Raw genomic sequence first — 22,196 nt, 5'->3', positions numbered from 1 at the left:
CAAACTGTTGTTTCATTGTATCTTTATTCCAATGCATGGTTGCATGCCACTCAGCCAATACCTTAATCGCCTGGCTCATTGGCATACAAGGTAATCCTTCTTCTGCATTAAACCATTCACTTCCCAATTTCATACATCCTCTCTTCAACCATTTTTCACTTTCCTGTCCCTCTGGCTGCCACATTTCAATCTTATCTACATTCGTAAGTGGCCCTTCCTGTGTCTGTCTAGTATTATACAAAATCTTTTCACTTTGCTTAACCACCTCCGTTGCTGCTGCATCAGCCATTGCATTACCTAGTGCCTCAAAGGTTGGCCTTTCAGTGTGGGCCGGGGTCCACACAACTGCAGTTTTTCTACCTTCACGTTCCCTTCTTGCCAAAATTTCAAACAGCAATTTCCAATATGTGTAATGTTGTAAATTTTTACCTGCACTGGTTATCATCCCCCTACGCTGCCATTTTAATATATGATACTGTAGTGAACTTGCAATGTAACCACTATCAGTATATATAGTGACATTTTGAGTCATATCAGTGTGTTGTAAGGCCGTAATAACGGCTAAAAGTTCAGCATGCTGTGCAGTATGATCAGGAGGGGTTTTATATTGTACTTGCATTATCTTTCTTAGATTCTCATCTACCTGCACGCAGGCAAAGCCTGCAACAGTCCTTTCACAAGCTCCATCTGTAAACCATATTAATCCATCAGATAAGGGTTCAAAAGTAAGACAGTGAAATGTAGGAATTTCTATAGTATCAATCTCACCCTCCAAATTGACAGGAAAAAGCAGATCTATTTTATTTCTCTGTTCTTTAGTTAATGGTATTATTCTTATATCTTGTCCTAAAAGTACTGCTTGATATTTTCCAAATCTAGTGGCTGTCAATGCCGTCTGGCTAGGGCTCAACAGCGTTTTAATCGTGTGGTTGGTATGTATTACAATAGGAACAAAAGGCATTTGTGCTCTCCATTTACCTACTGCAGCCACTATAGCTGTCAGTAACTTTGGTACCTCTTTCATTCCCTTTTCCACATGATTAAAAGAGCCTGACAAAAAAGCTACTGGTGCATTTACTTCATTATTTTGATTAATCATAGCTGCCCAACTGTTTCCCATGTCTTTTACCCATAGATGCACAGGTGATTGGATATCTATTACTGCTAATGGTCCTGGGGATAATAAATCCCTCACAATCTTAGCCAATACCATCTTATCCTGTTCTTCCAATACAATTAGTGTATTCTTTGGTGTGGCTGCGGGCAGTTTTAAATGTTTATAAAGTCTCATTACTTTTTGTGTATAATTTGGTATCCATTGTCTGCAGTAATTTAACATTCCCAAAACAGCACGTAACTGGGTAACTGTTTGCGGTACCGGAGTCTCATTTAAAATAGATATAACTTCCGGTATAATGACCTTATGTTCTGCTGAAACATTTTGTCCTAAAAAGGTGACAGTAGACTGAGCTACAATACATTTCTCCTTGTTACATTTATATCCTAGCTCTCCTAATAACAAAAATAATTTTCTAGTCCATTCTAGGCATTCTGCTTCAGTCTCAGCAGACAGTAGAATATCATCTACATAGACAAACAATGACACCGTGTCAGGCAATTGACTCCTGAAATCCTTTAAATCCATCATTAGTTGTTTTGAGAATACCGATGGACTATCAGTAAAGCCTTGAGGCATCCTAGTCCACCTGTATGCCTCATTCTGTACTATAAATGACGTCAAATCCCTAGACTCTGGGTGAAGAGGTATTGAAAAGAATGCATTAGACAAGTCAATAACAGTGTTATATGCATATATATTCTGGGTGTGCAAAAGTGTAGCAGGATTTGCACAAATCGGAAATTGATTTTTTGTAACCTCATTTAGCTCTCTTAAATCATGTACTATCCTTACATTGTTTTCTCCTTTCGGGACAGGAAACAATGGGGTATTATACGGGGATACTGAAGGTTCAATAATACCACATTTCAATAATTTATCAATGTGCTCCAGGGTTTTGGATACTAATTTAGGTCGTATGGGGTAAGGGTCTTGCTTCGGCCCCTTTGCCCCTTCTATTAATTCTATCTTATGGGGTTTTGCATTTATGGCTAGTCCATATGGTGAATCACTTGTACTCCAAATATGTTGTGGTAATTCTTCCATAACCCTTACTTTATTTTCATTATTCAACTGTTGAACCATGGTGAGCAAACTTGGTATTTCTTTATTTCCAAAATCTAAACACAATCCTAATTGAGACAATAAGTCTCTACCACACAAATTTACTGGGCAATCAGGTGCCACTAAGAAGGGTACCACAGCCTCCCTTGAACCGTGCGGTTGGCATTCCAAGCGCACCAGAATCGGTTCTGTTAGCCTTTTTCTTTGTTCTATCCCCGTAAATCCCACTGTTGTTCTATACTGATTTGAAAGCTTAACTCCTAGTGGTTTTACACACAACACAGAAGTACTCGCCCCTGTATCTATCAAAAATCTCACAGGAGTTCCATATTTTCCAATTGTCAATGTAATAAAGGGTTCCCTTGTGTCTAATCTGAAAATCATTCCCTCCTCCTGACACGGGTTTGCTTCCAGTCAATAGCATTGATCTGGAATATTCTGCCAAGTTGGAAAGGCATTTACAGTACCCTGTCTCTGTACTGCAGCCCCTGGTCCCTGTGATTGCGTCGCTGGCTGCTGTATTGCAGTCTGCGGGGCACTCACAGGTATCCCTACTACTTGTGGCATCAATCCTTGCTGTGTCTGCATTTGTACTTGGGGCATTCCTGCATTCTGATAACATTCTGAAGCATAGTGACCAAATTGCTGACATCCCCAACATTGTACATGTGCCCTTCTATTAGGTGATAGTCCTGATCCTTGCATCCCTCGACCTCTACCCCTGCCTCTAACCATACCTCGTCCCCTTGGTTGGTACGGCCGGCTATATCCCGGTTGTACATAGTAAATGACCTGTGGAGGTGAGGCAGAGGGTGTTACCATTGTTTCCTGTTTTTTATTTCTATCCTGTTCCTTGCTTTCCAAATCCTTTAACTGCATAGTCATTAACTTAGAAGTTAATTTAGCCTGTTCTTTCTGTGGGGTCTCTATCAGTTTACGATGCACATTACTAAAATGCATCAATGTCTCTCTTATTTCTGGCCACGGCTTTGAGGACAGGGCAATAACAGCATCTAAATTCTTACGCATATTATCAGGCAGTGTGGACATAAATAGGTGTAAAAATACTGCTACATTATGATCCACATCTGCATCTTGCCCTGTTTGAGCCTTATACAAATTTATACATTTTGTCAAATGTGCCGAAAAATCAGTTTTAGGGTCCCACTTATTTGCCGTTATGGCTGAAAAATCAATCGGGGTTGGATACATTACATGCAGAGCTGCAGAAAGAGCAGCCTTAACATTCCCTGCATATACATCCCCATCTGCAGTATGTAACAGCAGACGCTGATATCCACACTGCACTGCCAGTTGAGAAATACTGATACCCGATGCTGCACATAAAGCTTTAAAATCTCCAATAGTCAATTGAGTCCCTGCAGTTGCCTGTTCTATCCCATCTAACCACATACGAGCTCCTTTCACTATACTGGGAATTTTTGCAACTAAAGTTGTAACATCTACGGGGGTGTATGGTTTGTAATGTTGTATTCGATTGCCAGCTGCGTCCAAGCGCGTCATAACTGGCATGTGTAAAGCACTACTATCTAAAGCACTGCAAATCTCCTGTTTACCTTCCTCTTCCACCTCTTCTTCAGCCTGTTTCATTTTGTAAAACCAATCGTCCCAGTACTCCAGCCCTGCTTTAATAAAGCCCAGGCTTCCCGCCTTGGGGCAATATTTATTTATTACTTTTGTCAAACTCTGTACGTCCTCATGTGAGGTAGGTCCTCCCTTATCACAGGGGAAAAGGAGGTTTTTAACTTCCAACAGGTTCTTAGTAACTCCCCACCATTCTGCCCCATATTTAGTTTTATCCAATCTCACAAGTTCTGCAGCTACATAGGTTTCCTTAAAAATTGCCTTTGACGGTCTGGGTGTCAATTTGGGCGGTGTTTCCCTGATTTTAAACGTGGGTGTCTGAGGATCTACTCTAAGGGAAGGTTCAGGGGGTGACTCGGTACATAGCCGAAGCCGTCCCTCAATTTCAAATTGTGTTGCCAGATCATATTGTTCTGATGTAATTAGGGTTTTCAAATCAGGGTAAGTGCCTGATTCTGCACTAGATTTTCCTTTTTCTTTCTGTCTCACCCGTTTTTTTTCCTTTTTCTGTTCCCTAGTCCCCACATCACTGTCCTCATTATCCCCTCCCTTTTCACTTTCTGACTCACTGGGGGGGTCATCAAGAGCCGAATACCCAGCGCATGGCACAGAGCGCTTTGACTTTAATTCCTTCATTTTATCAGTCGCCCTTAGGGGGCACAACGTGTCCCTGCTAGATTCATATGACGGGGGATTATTTCTTTCTGCCTCTTTTTGTATCCTATCTACATCAGCATGAAAGAGATCTGCTGCTACAGAAAATAAATTCCAAATTGTAAGATGCTTCTCTAAGCTTTTCTTCTGCCTAGTTTTATTTTTATTTTCTTGTAAATAGCTCAGGAGAGATAATAATTTTGGACGATCAAATGATCCATCCTGAGACCAGCTCAAAACAGAATCTTTTCCTTCATATTTAACCCATTTCTCATGTATTTTTTCAATCTGTTTTTTTTCTAATGGGAATAATTCTATGACATGCTGCAAAGGGGTGCATTTTTTTGAACTATCTAAATCTAAATACATAGCATATACAGGAGGCTTTTCTTTCTTATCTGCCCCTTTTCCTTTCATTTTATTCTGACTATTACAATTTCTCCTATAAAGCCACAACCTACAAAAATATACTACTGCACCTAAACCAAGAAAATATACAAAACAGAAAACTACAAAGCTAAACAAATATACCACTAATAAGTCCACAATGTAATGTAAGCTTACCCACGCATCTTCTTATTTTTCTTTAGCAAGCTCAGGAGTCCTCACCTATATGTCCTTTCAGTAGGCTGATCAATCCCACATCCGTGGTACACAGTAATTAGGCGTAAACAACGCTTGCTTTGCTTTCAATCCTGTAAAAAACTTCATTAACAACACACACTTAATTTGTTATTCGTCTCGCCTTCTCTTTTCCGTGTGCGGCCTAATTGTACTCCTGGCTGGCTCGCCACTTTGAAGAGAAGACTAGACGAATTTCATATTTAATATAACAGTTTATTTACAATTCTACTGATTACCCTTAATTGGGATAGTCAGGAAGCATTTCTGTACTCAAATCATATCTACACAAGCAATATACAGCAAAGATATTAGCATGCTTAAAGCTAAGGAGTCAGAATGAATGCTTAAAAACAAAGCAATGTACAGCAGAGAGAGAAATCAGAGTGCTTAAAGCAATGCTATAGACAGACAAAGAGAAATTCAAAATGCTTACTTATTTCTTTGTTCCCTCTAGTTTTATACCGGGCCTCTGACTAATTCTCTCATACAACATTCCTGTGCAAGTCTCTGAATACCACAAACTGTTAATCATGTGCAGAACATCTGCTTTCTATTACCCCCCTATTTAGCCCACAGACTTTCTGGAGCCTGCCTTTGGCTGATGGATGTGGGCCCCATCATGTCCCAGGAGATTTAGTGTTGAACCAGCTAGCTCTGCTGTTCTTTGAAGCATTCCACTTCAATTTTTAATACTTTTATTCAACATTTTTATGCTTTTGTTCAACATGAGTAACTTGGAGTCTGGTGAACAGAAGGTTATAAACCACCATACCAAAAGTTGTGGATAGGTCAATGGAAAGAAGGAGGACAGACCTAGCATGGTCAAGCTGAGAGTAGATGTAGGTCATGATACTAAGGATGGTTGTCTCTGTACTGTGATGCTGTTGAAAGCCAGTCTGATTAGAGTGAATGGCATGTATTTCATCAAGGAATTCCAACAACTGTGAGTGAACTACTGATTCTGCAACCTTGGCAATAAAAGGTAGACTCACAATTGGGCAGAAGTTATTGGGGTAAGTGAATGGTTGGGAATGGTCCTTGACCTTGGGTGGATGGTTGCTGTTTTCCAATTATGTGAAGATGGAGTTCTTGGAATTCAGGAAAGTCCGCAGACCCAGACACCAGAGTGACTGGGACAAGCTGACCAGAATTTCTTGTTCCAGTACAAGCAGTTCATGATGCAACAGTTGCAAGGATTACATCAGCTAAACAGCCCACAAACAGTTTCTTGCAAGTACAGACCAAAGTTTAGGCCCTGCTGTCTCTCACTGGCTAACCCCTAAGATGGTAGCCAGCTCTTGTCTTTCAATGGAAATGGAGGATATGTTGCTGCCAGAGCCCTCATGATGTCAACAAGTCTGTTTCTTGTGAGCATGGCCATGCAAGTCTCACCATTTTTTTCAGGCTTCAACAACATGATTTTGATGGCAAATGCCTCTCCAGAGTGACAATTTCTGGTTTGCAATGACTTTAGCTCCAACAGCCCCATAGAGCACATCATAGTGCTTCCTTGCTTCTCACGGAAGGAATCTCAGCTTGCCCTGTTGAGGTTAAGCTTCCTCAGTCCAACTCCCCTTCTCTGTAACATGGTGACTGGGTTACAGAAAGGCTTACATGTGCTTATGTGTATTGTATAAGGGCATGAGTAAGTGAGCTGCAATTACACATGTATGTGTCTAGTTAAGAGGCACTTAACTTTTTAGTTTGGAAAATTATATTATAGGGTTTAAAGGGGCTCTTTTCAATGGAGTATACAAAAGTCAATGTGACGTACGTCAAGAACCTTCATATTGAAGTGTGATGTAAGCCACCTGCAGGGGGCTTCAAACTTGCCTCATCACTAATTACAGGGGTTTAAAGGTTTAAAATGTTTTCATTTGAAAAACAGTGATATTAAAGTCACTGACAGCTGCTGGCAGAATGAAACTCCCTAATCTCTTATTTCTCCTGTTTATCTATCTTGAATAGATTGTAAAATTCTGTTGAGCAAGGATGGACTCTTACGTGTTTGTTGACAGTGCAATATACATTTTAGTAGCACATTAGGAATAATACTGTTAAGTGGTACTAGTAGTACTTCTAAGCAACCTGGATTGGGTCCAGGAGAGTCTGGATGAAGCCAGGAATTACCCAGTTAGCAGTGATTTTCAGTCTTCTAATTTTATCCAGGCACCAATCTGAATATTGCTGGTGTCCTGATAAGTGTTGGCAGTCACTCAGTCCCTGGTCATTCATCACCAGTATCCAGGGAGATCCCCATACTGAGCATTCAGGTATAAAATTTCCACTGTATACAGCACTTATACAATTGTGGACCGCCAAGGACTGAATATCTCCCAGCTAGTAAAGAGGGCAAATAAAGGGAACGGGGAAATGAGACTTGATATACCGCCTTTCTGAGGTTTTTGCAACTACATTTAAAGCAGTTTACATATATTCAGGTACTTATTTTTTTTGTACCAGGGGCAATGGAGGATTAAGTGACTTGCCCAGAGTCATAAGGAGCTGCAGTGGGAATTGAACTCAGTTCCCCAGGATCAAAGTCCACTGCACTAACCACTAGGCTACTCCTCCACTAGTGTACTTAATAAGTACACTAGTGGAGGAGTGGCCTAGTGGTTAGGGTGGTGGACTTTGGTCCTGGGGAACTGAGGAACTGAGTTCGGTTCCCACTTCAGGCACAGGCAGCTCCTTGTGACTCTGGGCAAGTCACGTAACCCTCCATTGCCCCATGTAAGCCGCATTGAGCCTGCCACGAGTGGGAAAAAGCGTGAGGTACAAATGTAACAAAAAAAAAAAAAATAAGGTGGCTAGAGCTGTACCTGCTGCTCTGTGCAGATCACACATCTCTATGCCTTTGTTTAGGGTTGTAGGGTTGTACCTTCTGCTCTGTGCAGGCCACTTCCTCTATGTATTTGTCTAGGATTGTACCTGCTGGTCCATGGTCTGACCCAGCATGGCACTTCTTATGCTCTAAAGGTCTTAGATATTCATACACCACAAAATGATTGCTCTGAGTTTGTTTGTTTATTCCAAAGTTTTATATGTAGTGCTGTTTAGTAAATATCACAGCGGTGGTAGAAGATTAGAATAGAAAATGAAGGTTGTTCATCACTTGCTCCACTCCAACCAGGCCAGTACCAAGCCCTCACCAAAAGCCTGAGAGGAGTAGGTCTAAAGAGAGGCTTTAAACTAAGGTAAGGTAGGATTTAATCCCAGGTATCCAGGACGTAAATTCCAGATGAGAGGTACAAGGATATAAAAAGCCAATTTTCAAGTAGAGATCAGTCACACCTGGGAAGCTGGAGGAATGGTTAGAAGCTTATCATTCAATTAATGCAAAGAGGAAGTCAGAGGGATCAGGACATCATACAAACCAACAGAGGGACCTACCCACATAGCCTTGAAAGCTAACACCAATATTTTGAATCTAACCCAATAGCTAATAAGCCAATGGGGGCATAATTATGAAAGTGTGACATCATTGTAGTGCCTTGCGTCATGAAGAAGATAGATAGTGGTATTCTGTACCAGTTGCAGCCGCCACAATGATGATTGACAAAGTGAGTAATCGAGGCGAATGGTAACCAAAGCTTGTCATAATTTGTGAATACCATCAGGATTCTCAGAACAAAGCATCACAGAAGATTAACCATCCCTAGAACTAGAATTCAGCAGTATTGATAGCTCCCTCTTCTATGCAGTTAGAAAGATAGAACATGATGAATTTTGAGATAATGCCTTTTCAAAAGCACATCAATATTTTATCTATTGATTGTGTGTAGTTTCTATCCTGTACATGTATCAATTATATGGAAATGCAACCCACCCCCACACACAGTAGCCTGGGAGGTCTGGAACCTTTGTTTCTTTGAATATATTCCAAGAATAATTGTGTACAGACAACAGATCATTTTAACTGGTTAAAAATATATCAAGCATCTGTATTTTAATGAAGACACTAGGAAGAAATGTTTTGTTTTTCTTTTCAGAATACACAAAGGGCTAATCATATTAAAAGGCATAAAATGATTTTCTGTACAACACTGCAACCTAAAACTTTGTTTCCAGGCAAAAATAGACTAGCATACTAAACTCCCAGTGCTATTTTTGGAGATCTGTATTCTCACCATGGCACTGGCAGCACAGACCATGAATATTACTATGAAGCTAATTGTATTTCTTAGGGAGCTGGAGGAGGAGGGGAGAGGGAGGGAGGACATTGAGGGTCATGGATCAGGTGGACCTTTGTGAGATAGAAACATCATATGCACTTTCCTCACTAAGGGCCAGTAATTTTTGCATAAGCACCCCATGCTTTAGAAAATCAAAAGTCTTAATTTCAAAGCAATTAGATTGGTAAAGTGTCTGGCCTGAAATACAGCATTACCTATTTTCTAAGATTAAATTCTGCTGTAGCTGCATCCTCATTTCTTGCTTTTAGCCAGAAGGCAATTTAATAGACATGCTCCTCTGTAGCAAGGAAAAACTGTTGGCATGTGGCAGATTAAATTGTTCTTCATTCTAAACTGAACTAAAAATATCTGTTAGACCAGAGATGCCAACCTGTTATCAGTAGGGGTTAACAAAGTTCTTGCCATTGGGATCAAATCATATTTCTTTGTTAACTGGACTACTTGTAAAATATTATTAGATTGGGACCAACTGGGCTATTTCTTCTTGCTTGTGCTCCATTAAAGTGAAGTGTACTTTTTGAAGCTGAAATAATGCAATTTCGACAAGAGATGCGTAATACAGCTTTTCTGCAGTACATAAAAAACTCTGCCAAGGGAGACAAATGACCTGTCACAAACACGTTTTTCAGTACAAGTCAGTCACTTATTTCTAGGATAAAAGAACATAAATTTGCGCATATGGTAGACACCCAGAGCATGCACCAAATCATTTAGCAGAGTTCAGATGTCATTAACAGTTACAGATTGCACAGAGTGAAATAGGATTGAGATGGTGTAATGAGAACTTAAATAGCATCTACCCGGCACGTTCTTTTCAAAGTGCAGTGCCTAAAGACAGACAATTATGATACAACTAAATACATTCAGCCCAGGCTGGTTACTCAGGTGGCAAGTGTTGAGCCATGTGGACGACTCCTGGTTTGATATTCACATTGAACCTTCTGCTCCCAGATCAGCTAAGGCTGAGGATGCTACAGAGGTAGTGCTAACCGACCCTAGAGATGAGGGAATTTGTTGGTTACTAAAGGGTGACACCTGTATATCACCTAGGGTGAATCAAGGGGCAGGCTGACCATTGGTACAATAGAGCGGTGCCCGAGGGCTCACAGCTGTAAGGGACCCATTCTCTCCTAGTCTTCATCCAATTTAATCATCTTTGACAGGTAGATAGGGGTCCATTACTCTTACTGTCCTGGGGGCCCAGATGACTTTCCACCCTTGGGCAGTTAATAATGCCCAATAAATAAATAAATAAATAAACCTAGTAGTCAAATTTCAAAGCAATGATTTCAGGGTTCCAGAAGGCATGAACACCTAGCCATAGACTGGAACACCTTTATCTATTGGAACATAGCAAAGGTTTTAATATATGAGCTCTATTGTTTAAGTGCTTGACATTCAATAAACCTTTAAATCTTTCCTTGTGGAGAAGTCCTTTGACTCTCTTAGAGGAACCCATTTTGCATCAGGTTTCCTCTTTGTGTTTTTCTTTTCTTTTCTCTCTTTTTTAATTGGTGTTTTCCTTACTTATTTTGCATTTTGATTTTTCCATAGGGAAACTGTTCTTTTTCTTTTGGTGTGATCATTTTAGGCAAAGTTTGATTTCTATTTATTTTTAGCTTATTCAGAGTAGCAAGCAAACATATTATACCAAGCCTACTGCATTATCAAGACTAAGTACAATATATTTTACTGTATTGGGTTTAGTAGGAGTCTACGCATCCAGAACCATCAATCATTCAAAACCTAAGAGGGATCCATTCTGATGGATCCTACCTGGATCTTGTCATATGAGGTTGAACTGAAAAAATCACATACACAATTCTGGCCATATTTTCAAATTTAAATTTAATACAGATATCATTAATAGGTTACCAAATGAGTTTTTAGAATCCCTAAATATTAAAATTTGCTATAGTGTCTTTTCAGTGGAATGTTTTTACCTAACATTGATGGTATCATAGTTGTATGCAGGAGTGAGTAGAGGTGTATATTCTCCTATAGAGTTTAAGAATTGCTAAACAAATTTAGTTTAATTTAATTTTGCCACTTATAGAAACATGACGGCAGATAAAGGCCATATGACCCATCCAGTCTGCCCATCCTCTGTAACCCCTAATTCTTCCTGTTCCTAAGTGATCCCACATGCTTATCCCATGCTTTTTTAAACTCTTGAACAGTCCTCGACTCCACTACCTCCACTGGGAGGCCATTCCACGCCTCCACCTGCATAACCAAAAATAGTTCTAGGTGGTTCACAACATAATCAAATGTACAAACAATATACAAGAAAAACAACACAACATCAAATTAAAAAAAATAACAAACCTAAATATTCACACAGTTAACTACAATATTAGGTTCTAAAGAACTTTGGGGGTCTTTTACTAAGTTGCGGTAACATTTTTAGTTCGCAGTACAAATCAGCTGGTGGTAAACACCGAGATGCCCATTATATACCTATGGGTGTCTCAGCATTTATCACCAGCTGATTTCTTCCACAAGCTAAAAGTGCTACTGCTGCTAAGTAAAAGACCCCCTTCCAGAATAATTAGGTCTTCAGAGCATGTCTGAAACTCACATAACTTGATATAACTCTCTTACTTAATGGCAAAGAGTTTCAAAGTTCAGAGCCCTTTCCTAATACAGGAGCCTTTTTAGTAAGCTGCGCTAAAAGGTGGACTGTGCTGTTACTAGTGTGTGATCTTCCCCATGCACTGAGGCCACTTTTAGTGTGGCTGTAAAATGGCCGATTTTTCAAGTAATGACCACGCACTAATTTCCCAATTAGTGCATGGCCATTAGCATGTGAACCGTTATTGATACCTATTTTATAGGTGGGAAGGGCTCAGGTGCTAACCATTGGCTAGTCAGTTGGCGATGTAGCTGCACTACCGTTTGGTGCTGGACAAGCCTACTCTACTACTATTGCTATTACTACATATAATTTCTATAGTGCTACTAGACGTATGCAGCGCTGTACACTTGAACATGAAGAGACAGGCCTGCTCTAAAGAGCTTACAATCTAATTAGGACAGAGAGGACAAATAAGAGACAAGGGACTTACTGAGGTGGGAATGATAAAATATGAGTACTGAACACGTGAGTAAGGGTTAGGAGTTAAAAGCAGCATCAAAAAGTTGGGCTTTTAGCCCAGATTTGAAGGCGGCCAGAGATGGAACTTGACGTACCGGCTTAGGAAGTCTACTCCAGGCATATGGTGCAGCAAGATAAAAGGAGCAGAGTCCAGAGTTAGCGGTGGAGTTGAAGGGTGCAGATAAGAGAGATTTACCCAGTGAACGGAGTTCCCGGAGAGGAGTGTAGGGAGAAATAAGAGTGGAGAGGTACTGAGGAGCTGCAGAGTGAATGCACTTGTAAGTCAATAAGAGGAGTTTGAACTGTATGCGGAAACAGATAGGGAGCCAATGAAGTGACTATTCTCTGCCCCAAACATGCTCCCAGCACTAAAAAAAAGTATTTTTAGCATGTGGGAAGTGTGCGCAGATGCCAAAACTAGTGTCAGACACCTGAGCACACTCCGCAGTAGTACATTTTTCCACACAGTAAGCATGCGTTAGTGCTTACTGCAGTTAGTAAAAGGACTCCGTAGTCCTTTTAAAAGTCTTATTTAATCAACATGTAGACTTCGTATTGTGAATTGATCTAAGAGTTCTTTGTGATTGACATAAATTAACAAAGTTTTGAAGATAACCAGGGCATATAGAATAAAAAATCTTACAAATTAAGGATAGAAACTTTCAACCCAGTCCTTACAGTGAAGCTAGTATAAGGCATAGCATGTTCAAAACTGGTGCCACCAAATATCAATTTTGCTACTGTATTTTAGACTATTTGCTATCTTTTCAGTTATCTGGCAATCCTAAATATTGTGAAGATGAGGCTTCTGCTCCTACTCTCCAGCAGGCCTCACTGGCCTGTGGCCTCTGAACAGGACTCCAACTGGTCTCTTCCCAGCATCCTGAGCTCCTGGGCCCCTTTTCACTCAGGGTGAGCTGGTTCTCAGTATGCAAATTGTATGCAGATTAGCCTGCTACCCTTTCGTGCTCAGGGTGACCTGGTTCTCCAGAGGCAAAATTAAACAGGTCTCACCAACAGCATATTCCTCAGGCAATTGTTTATTCCAGCCCCTGGGCACACTTCTTCTAGCTTAAATACTTTATACTTTCACATGTCTTCACACTGAGCCTCCCCACACAGATACCTGGGCTCGGTACTAACTTCAATACTTTGGGGACTTCTAACCCCAGGCTTTTCAGCCTGCTTCTCAGTACTGGGACACACAGCCCCCCCTCCTCTGGACACACAGTCCTACTTCTTCTTTGGACACAAAGTCCTGGACACCCAGTCCTTCCTTCTTTGGACACACAGTCCTTTCTTTGAACACACAGTTCCTCTAAGTACTGAGGCTACACAGTCCAACACTAATGTTTTAGGGACTTCTTACCCCAGCCTGCTTTTCTTCCTTAAGCACACAGTCCACCACAAGTCCATAGGGTTTAGCCAGTTCTTTCCAGGGAGATCCTCTTTCCTCAGCTACCAGCTCTCTTCTCTTCCTTTCACAACCCAGGTGGGGTATAAAGTGGTTAATAGCTAAACAGGACCCAGCCCATAACTGCCTGCACCTGTAGCCATCCCAGGACTCTCCCTGGTCCTAGCGACCTCCACCTATGCACTCCCCTACTGGCACCCTCCAGTGACGCACCCGGACATTTTCCCTGGCCATTTTTAAGGGAACAGCGTCATCTAGTGGCCTGCCCAGGCTAGGACAGCCTCTTACTTATCACAATATATAATATTATAATAATCGATAACTGATAGCATGATAGACTGGTCAACCACCTGAGGAAGAGAAGGATCTAAAATATGTTTAATTGGTTATAACATTTTCAATTTAAAAAATGACTTAGGAATCCGACTATTTGATGACTTACAAATCGCTTGTGCTGATATTGTCAACCCATAATCTATCAAAACCCGTAACAGTTTTATTTTATCACTAATAAAAAAGTGAATATACAAAAAGTAAATATTGATTCAGTGGATTAACATTATGAGAAGGTTCTCATATACCATCTTTCTGATATTGGCCATGAAATTTTGCAAAAACTGTATCTACTTGAAATGCAAACACACTTTTTTTTTTCAAAAACCTGAGCCCTTGGAAGAGTGTGTTATTTAGGCATCATTTTCCTAACACTACTTGATGATCAGCAGACAAAGAGTGTATGATGGTATGACTAGAAGGGAGGCAACTGAGAGTAATAATTTGGGGGTCCTTTTACAAAGGCGCGCTGAAAAATGGCTTGCGGTAGTGTAGGTGTGGGTTTTGAGCGCACACTAATCCATTTTTTAGCGTGCCTGTAAAAAAGGCTTTTTTAAAATTTTTGCCAAAAATGGACGTGCGGCAAAATGAAAATTGCGGTGCGTCCATTTTGGGTCTAAGACCTTACCGCCAACCATTGACCTAGCAGTAAAGACTCATGCGATAGCTGGGCGGTAATGACCTACATGCACCAAATATTTTTCAGACACGCATATTGGACGTGCACCAAAAATGAAATTACCGCAAGAGCCATGCAGTAGTCAGGCGGTAACTCCATTTTGGTGCTTGTTGGGCATGCGTAGACGCTTACACGGCTTAGTAAAAGGACCCCTTGGTTACTTGCTCTGTCTCATAGCTTTCTGGATTCTTCAGGAAAGGCAGACCAAAGGGGGAGATTGTATATATGGCACCTAAAAAATTGGTGGGGAAATCAATGCCAACAAAGCGTATTCTATAAGCGACACCTAGATTTAGGCACGGAATATAGAATACACTTAGTTGATAGATCAGCACCTAAAACTACATGCTTCCATTTACACCAATGAAAATGTGGCATAAATCCTGGTAGATTTAGGCGCACTGGGCCATATTCTATAACTATGCGTGTAAATTTCAGAATGCCCATGAAATGCCCATTTCCCCACCCATAACCACGCCCCTTTCTGCCTGCACGTGTTAGGCGCACTGCATTACAGAATGAACTTAGGGAGTTCTGAATGTAAATTCTAATTATTGCCAATTAGTACTCATTATTGCTTGTTAAGAGTTATCAATTCTGATTAGCTTGTTAAGTCTATTAAGTTACATATATTGTTATAGAATACACTTGGATTTTGGCGTGGATCTCTAGGTGCACTATATAGAATCCAGGGAAAATGTGGGAATGTGGTGCAGTAAGCCCCATCCTCTGATTCTCCAGTGCTATTCTATTGTACACACAAATGAATACATTGGAGGCCAGTAAGTGGCTGTTCCTGTACTCACTTGTCCTGCCACTTCTCTAATAACTACTGCATATTAGAGATCTGCACCCATTAGTGTGTATTTAGTTCTTTATTGGCACCTTAAAAACAGTACATGCAAAATCGATTTAATGTGCATCGAGCTATGAATTAGCACACCTGAAATTGATAGCCATGCATTATAAAGTTCTAATGTGGGTTAAAAAAATTTGTATTAGCACAAATGTGTGAAATTAACCAAAATTTAATGAAAATCAGAGGAAAACACCAGGTTTTCTGACAACAAGCCAAAACATTTTGCCTGTGCACATCCCTACTGTTTATTATCACCATGGAGAAGAGGATGCCTGCCCACTGTGTCTAGGCAAAACAGACAGATGTAAGATTGTTTAATGCTGGTAATATGCTGCCTTTGGAGTAGCATTAAATATAGTGTTAATATGCATGCTTCATCCGCTTATTACATAATGACTGAAAGCCAAGCATGACAACCAGATTTTGAACTAGCCCCAGTGAGGACCAATGTTGAGACCAGGAAGAGTACCGCTAGTGGGCCCTCTTGCCAACTCTGATTCCTCTATTTTCCCTAGTGGGCACTCTTTCCAACTCTAATCAGTCTAGCATGTCTTGTATCTTATCATTTTTTGTAGGAAGTATAATTGCTTGATTGATTCAGTGTGTGCTGCCAGAGTGATAGGACAAGCCTTTTATTTTCTAAACTAATACTTTGTACTACTGTCAACTCTTGAGAGTCTTCCATTTTGTATGTTTTTTTTAGTGACCTAGAACCCATGATTAGGGTTACCATCATATGGCTCCAGAAAAAGGAGGACAGATTGAGCCAGTCTGGGTTTTACTTCCATTGCTTTCAATGGAAGCAAAACCTGGACTGGATCAATGTGTCCTCCTTTTCCTGGAGCCATATGGTAACCCTACCCATGATGTTCCTGCACCTTGTCCTGGATACTAAGAAGCAGAACTGGAGAGGCAATGATGCCCTGATGGCAAATGGAAGACACTTAGGAACACAAAGGATCAGAAACCAAGAAACAGCTTGTGTAGAAGACTTACCCTGCAATAGGGATGCACACAGGAAAGATTTCCAGTTTGTATTTTAATCAATTATTTGTGAAATCTTTTGTAATTTTGTTTCCATTCATTTCCATTAAAATCAAAAGGGCAAGCAATTTTCTACTAATGCCAAGATTTTCTAGCTAGATTTAAGGAAACTTGCTTAAAATTATCTGGCATGCATCTACAACAGGGGCAACAACAGCACGTGGCATTGAGAATGGAATGTAGATCCCATGATACCAAAAGAGGGGAAAGATGCTAATAAATGCATGTCCGTAATTGTTACAAATGTAGAAAGTTGGGTGGTTGGTAGGCATGAGGATTGATTGGTAACTTGCTTACCTAGTACGAAGGTGACAATACCTCACACCTCACCAAATAATATGTAACCGGGTCTCATTCCAAGCACACAGTGTCCTGGAGCATCGACTAGCTCTCGGGGTTGGGAACTCCCTTGACCCAGGCCACAAAACACACTAATTCTTTTTTCTCCAATCTCACACAGTTCAGTCTTTCTTACACAAGCTTGGGCATAGGCCGGGGATGGACTTACTCTGGTAGGTCATAGGGTATTAAGCTGGGCTTTACTGGGTACTCCTTGATAGTCCAGGAGCAAACACTTCATTCTCTCTTCAAAGAAATACTCGCCTCTCCAAGGATTGTATTTTATGCAACAGAAAACTTTACTAACTTCTGCAACAGGAAGTTTAAATCCTCTTTTATAAAACAACAGTCAATTTGTAAGCCAACTTGATATCAGATGCAAATTAAAATCCAGAGCCAAACTTAGGGATATGGTGTATCTTCTCAAAAGCAATTTATAATCCTACAGTATGTACATATTTACAGCTTTTCCTGTCCATAACAATTTCTTCTGGGTGTAACAATTTAAGGCTCTGCCTGCAGTACTTGTTCAGCAAGCAGATCTTCCTTTGGATCAGACCTCCCTGTCTGTCCATACTCCTCTCCCAAAGGAGTACCTCTCCAGGCTACCATATTTGGCTCTAAACAGATCTTTCCTGTTCCTGCTCCCAGGCTGGGATCCCCTATTTCCTACCTGGAGCACTCCTCTACCCCACACGATTAATGCTTTACTGGCAAGAACCTTCCTCATTGGTCAGCCTTAGTTTCTTGTACCCATCCAGGACAACGCCCTCTCCTCAAGGGTCCCGGCGGGGGTAGAAGCAACCAAAGACCTTGTACTTTCCCCAACATTAACAATTATTAACTCCTAACTCCTCCCTTACTGTCTTTCAAAAACCAAAAACATTTCCCTCTGCAACTTACCCAGGAACCCACCCCCTTGGGCAGGATTCTTTACCACCCACAACTCTAGAGCCTCCCTTTAGTAACTCTGAAGAGTTCTCTTACGATCTTTAGTAATTCCAATTATAATGTGGGATTACAAATATTTTAGACATTATTGGTGAGGAACCAACTATTTTATTACCAGTGAGGACCAATGACAAAGGAAGGTATGGAAGGGAGGATCTGGAAGTTGGATAGAAAGTTGAGATCTAGAACCTCTAGCGTAGCTTTCCATGTTGTGGATCCCAAAGATAGACAGAGCTGTGGATTCTCAATGTATGGATGAAATCATACTGTAGAAGTGGGTATAAATTTGGAGAAGGGGAGTCTATTCAGAGAGAATGGGCTCCACCTTAACCAGAGTGGAATTGGGCTGCTGGTTCTTACGTTTCAAAATGAGATAAAGTGGTTTTTATGCTAGATCTTTGGAAAAACTGACAGTCAGGAACACATAGTTTGGAGTAAAGTATATTCAAGAGAGGTAAACTGCAATATGGCAAAATGGTATGGCAAACTGTGAGAGTCAAACAGTGGTAAAAACCAATATATGAATGACCAAATGGTGTGCAATTCAGAGTTCCTAAAAACTTTTGTTAAAAATAATGTTTTCCACAATAACTTAGTGGGACTCGACATGGGCCATGTTTCGGCACTCTTGCCTGCATCAGGAGTCCAAAAGAATCCAAAAGGTGTGATTCCAATATGTCACCTATTTGGTTGTAAACAGCTGTCTGTGCAGTTACTGCTTGCAATTGTAGTGAAATGCTATCAAAGGTGGTGATATGTTTACTAGCACTACCATTGATTCATAACTATGTTCCAAATTCTTGAGTAGGTTATCCGTTACAGGTACTAGAATATTTTCTGTGTTATATTCAGAGCTAAAGCCCAATTAGAAAGGAGGCACATTTCTTGAAACTGAAGTCCCATCACCTTTTTCTCATATTATCCAAAAATTGGATAAGAAGAATGTGACTATAATTTAACAAAATTCTGAGGGGCACAACCTTTTCCTCAACAATGTTATGATCATAGGATATTTCATTACACTGTCTAAGATTCCTCCAGTTATGGAATCCTTTAGCAAGGATAGGCAAGGGTTGAGTGGGCAAGTGGTGATTTTCAGTTGCCTTAATATTATATCTGTTTGGTAACTTTCTATTACCTGTTAACATTCCTTTCCTATTTCAGTTTATTAAACTCTTCACTGTCAATCAGTGTTTGTGTTTTACTTTTAGGGGGTATTTTAATAACAGGGCACTTATGTTAAATTGGAAAAAGTTGCCTATTTTATAAAGACAACCATGATATGAATATTCTTTTGTTTCTCCTGTCTATCTTTTTCTTTCAAATCTGTTGGAATCAGGGTTGAGATTCTAGCATCATGATACTTTCTTCACAATAGAATCATACTCCCTGATATTTAAACACTGCTATCAGTGCTGACTTCAAACACTGCCCATGACACTTAAATTTGTATCAGGATATTTATAAATTTATCATCGGGCTATACCAAGATACTATTGCTGAATATCCAATTATAAGGCAGCCACCAAAAGTTATCCAGATACTGCAACACTTGTGTCCAGACAAGTTAGGTAAGTGACATTTATCCAGCTAAGATAAAAGCTCCTTCCTGGACAAGTGCTACAATACACTAACCCCATAGATTTTACTCCTCTTTTCTTAGATGAATTACTTCATGGTGATGATATATTTGAGTTCAATTTCACTTGGTATGTTCTGGTGGTTAGGAAACCCTTGATCCAACTGAGTACATTTCCACTAATCCCGAAGTAGTCTAGAATTCTTAGTAGTATGTTTTACCATGTCAAATGCACTGGACATGTCGAATTGGAGGAGAAGTATGTTTTTGCCTGTTGCTATTTCCTGCTTGAATTTGGCCAGGAGGGTGGTTAGCACTGTTTCGGTGCTATGGCGGGAGCGAAATCCTGATTGTGATTCATGTAGTATTGAGAATTTGTGTATGTAATTGGTGAGTTGTTTTGTTACTATACTTTCCATCAGCTTGACCGCTAGTGGGATAGATACTACTGGGTGGTAGTTGGTGAGTTAATTTGTGTTTTTCTTGGTATCTTTTGTATGGGGGTGAGTAGAATGTTGCCATTTTCCCTAGGGAAGAGACCTTGTTGGAGCATGAAGTTTAGTTGGGATGTGAGATCTGTTGTGAATCGATCAGGGATGGATTTTATAAGGTAGCTGGGGCAAGTGTGCAGTTTGCAGTGAGTGTTGGAGGCTTTCCTAAGCGCATGAGCAATAGTTTCGGTGGTGAGGAGAGTGAATTTTGACCAGGTTCGGTCTGCTGGGTATACTCCTGAGGTTGGGTCCAGGCCATTGATGAAGTTTTCGATATCGGCTGTATTGTGAGGTAGATCTAGATATCTAAAAAAAAAATTGCTAATAATTCAGAACACCACAGCAAGACTAATTTTCAAACTAAAAAGACACAATAGTGTCTCACCATACCTGGCTAAACTATATTAGATCCCTGTAACTGGAAAGAATCAGCTTTAAAGTCACTTGTATTATTTTTCACATCCGCTCTGTTGACTAGTATATCATTACTATGCTTGGCTCGATCCAAGAGACTAAAAGACCAGCTATTCCTATCCTCTCAGGCCTACAAAAGTTCTAGATTTCAGAAGACCTTCAGCTCACTCTTCCTTGAGGCAGGAACTTCCCTATAGAATTCCATCCCTATTGCCATCAGTACAGACAACAACTACCTTAGCTTTAGGAAGAAACGAAAAACATTTGTTTTCCCCAAATCTATTTTGTGAATAACCATCTCTGTTTGCACCCACATACCCAATAAGTCTGCTTGTTATTTCCTTGCAACTAGGTTCTTATCTCTCTTAAGGTTTATTAGAGATTTCCTTATACAGGGGCCCTTTTACAGAGCGGTGGTAAACCCAACGCGGGCTTACCACTCACTCTTATAGGACTACCACCGGCAGTAGTCCTGCCCCAAGCACGTGCCATTTCCGCAGAAAAAAGAAAACCCTCAGAAATGGCTTGCACGGTGGTAGCCCGGCGGTAATTGGGTATCGCTGCTTGCTGCCTGGTTACTGTTGGGTTAATGTGGGAGCCTTTATTGCCATCTCAATGGGTGGCAGTAAGGGCTCCCTGCCACATGGACACATGGTAAGAGTTCTCAGTTGGTTGCATCATCTTCATCTAAAAACCCCTAGGTTCAAAAGATCTTTTGATCTTTCAATATTCATTGATAAAATCATTAAAATTCAAGAAGTTCTATATTGCTTCTCAAATAGCAAGGTGGTGGAATGCACATCCTTTCTTTATCAGATTTGAGATTTGTTATTTAAAATTTAGAAAATAGTGAAAGGTTTTTCTTTTTTAAAAATTCTAATGTAACTTTTATAATATTAGTTGATTTACTGTATTTTGTAATTCACTAGACATAGCTATCTTTCTTACGCCTGTGTTTACAGAGGTGCACTATAGGTGCATTAGCATTTTTATCATGTGCTAAACACTAATGCGCATCAAACGTTAACGCATCTACAGGAATGTATTGGCGCGTTTAACGCACCTTACCTTTAAAGGCGTGTTAAAAATGCTAACGCGCCTTAGTAAACATGGTAACCAAACTCTGTAAGCCACATTGAGCCTGCAAATAGGTGGGAAAATGGGGGATACAAATGAAATAAATAATAATAATAAATAATAATTTTATTTATGCTGGAATGTTTTGGCTTGAAGTGGAACATAAGTATTTATTGTATTGTATTAAATTGTATTTATCAGAATCTAAATTAGAAGTGGCAGTCTATGTTCACTGGGGGGGGGGGGGGGGGGGTCTTTTACGAAGGCTTGGTAGCGGTTTTAGCACGTCCTAACCATTAGCATGCACTAAACACTAGAGATGCCCATAGCACGCTTATTTTTAGTGTACACCAAAAATGCTAGCGTGCCTTTGTAAAAGGTCCACTGAGTTCAGAATTGACACTGCAAACGAGATCAAAGCTCCTATGATCTGCCTTACTATCTTCCTGGTTTCTTGGCCCATCTCAGTTATTTAATTCCAGTCAGTTATGAGGAATTTCAAATAGCCTGATATTTGCTAGGAAGACAAAGTAGAAAAGCAGACTTTCCAAACTCTGAAAGTATGTTTGGGACAGCTCATGCATGCAGAAGGTAGAAAACAACTAAGGAAAGCTCCTTAGGAACTGATCATCACTAAGGGGTCCTTTTACTAAGCCAC

The sequence above is a fragment of the Microcaecilia unicolor genome, chromosome 7, assembly GCF_901765095.1.
Source record: "Microcaecilia unicolor chromosome 7, aMicUni1.1, whole genome shotgun sequence".
Classification (NCBI taxonomy): domain Eukaryota; kingdom Metazoa; phylum Chordata; class Amphibia; order Gymnophiona; family Siphonopidae; genus Microcaecilia; species Microcaecilia unicolor.
The sequence above is the reverse complement of the archived record's forward strand: the minus strand, read 5'-3'. Positions refer to the sequence as shown.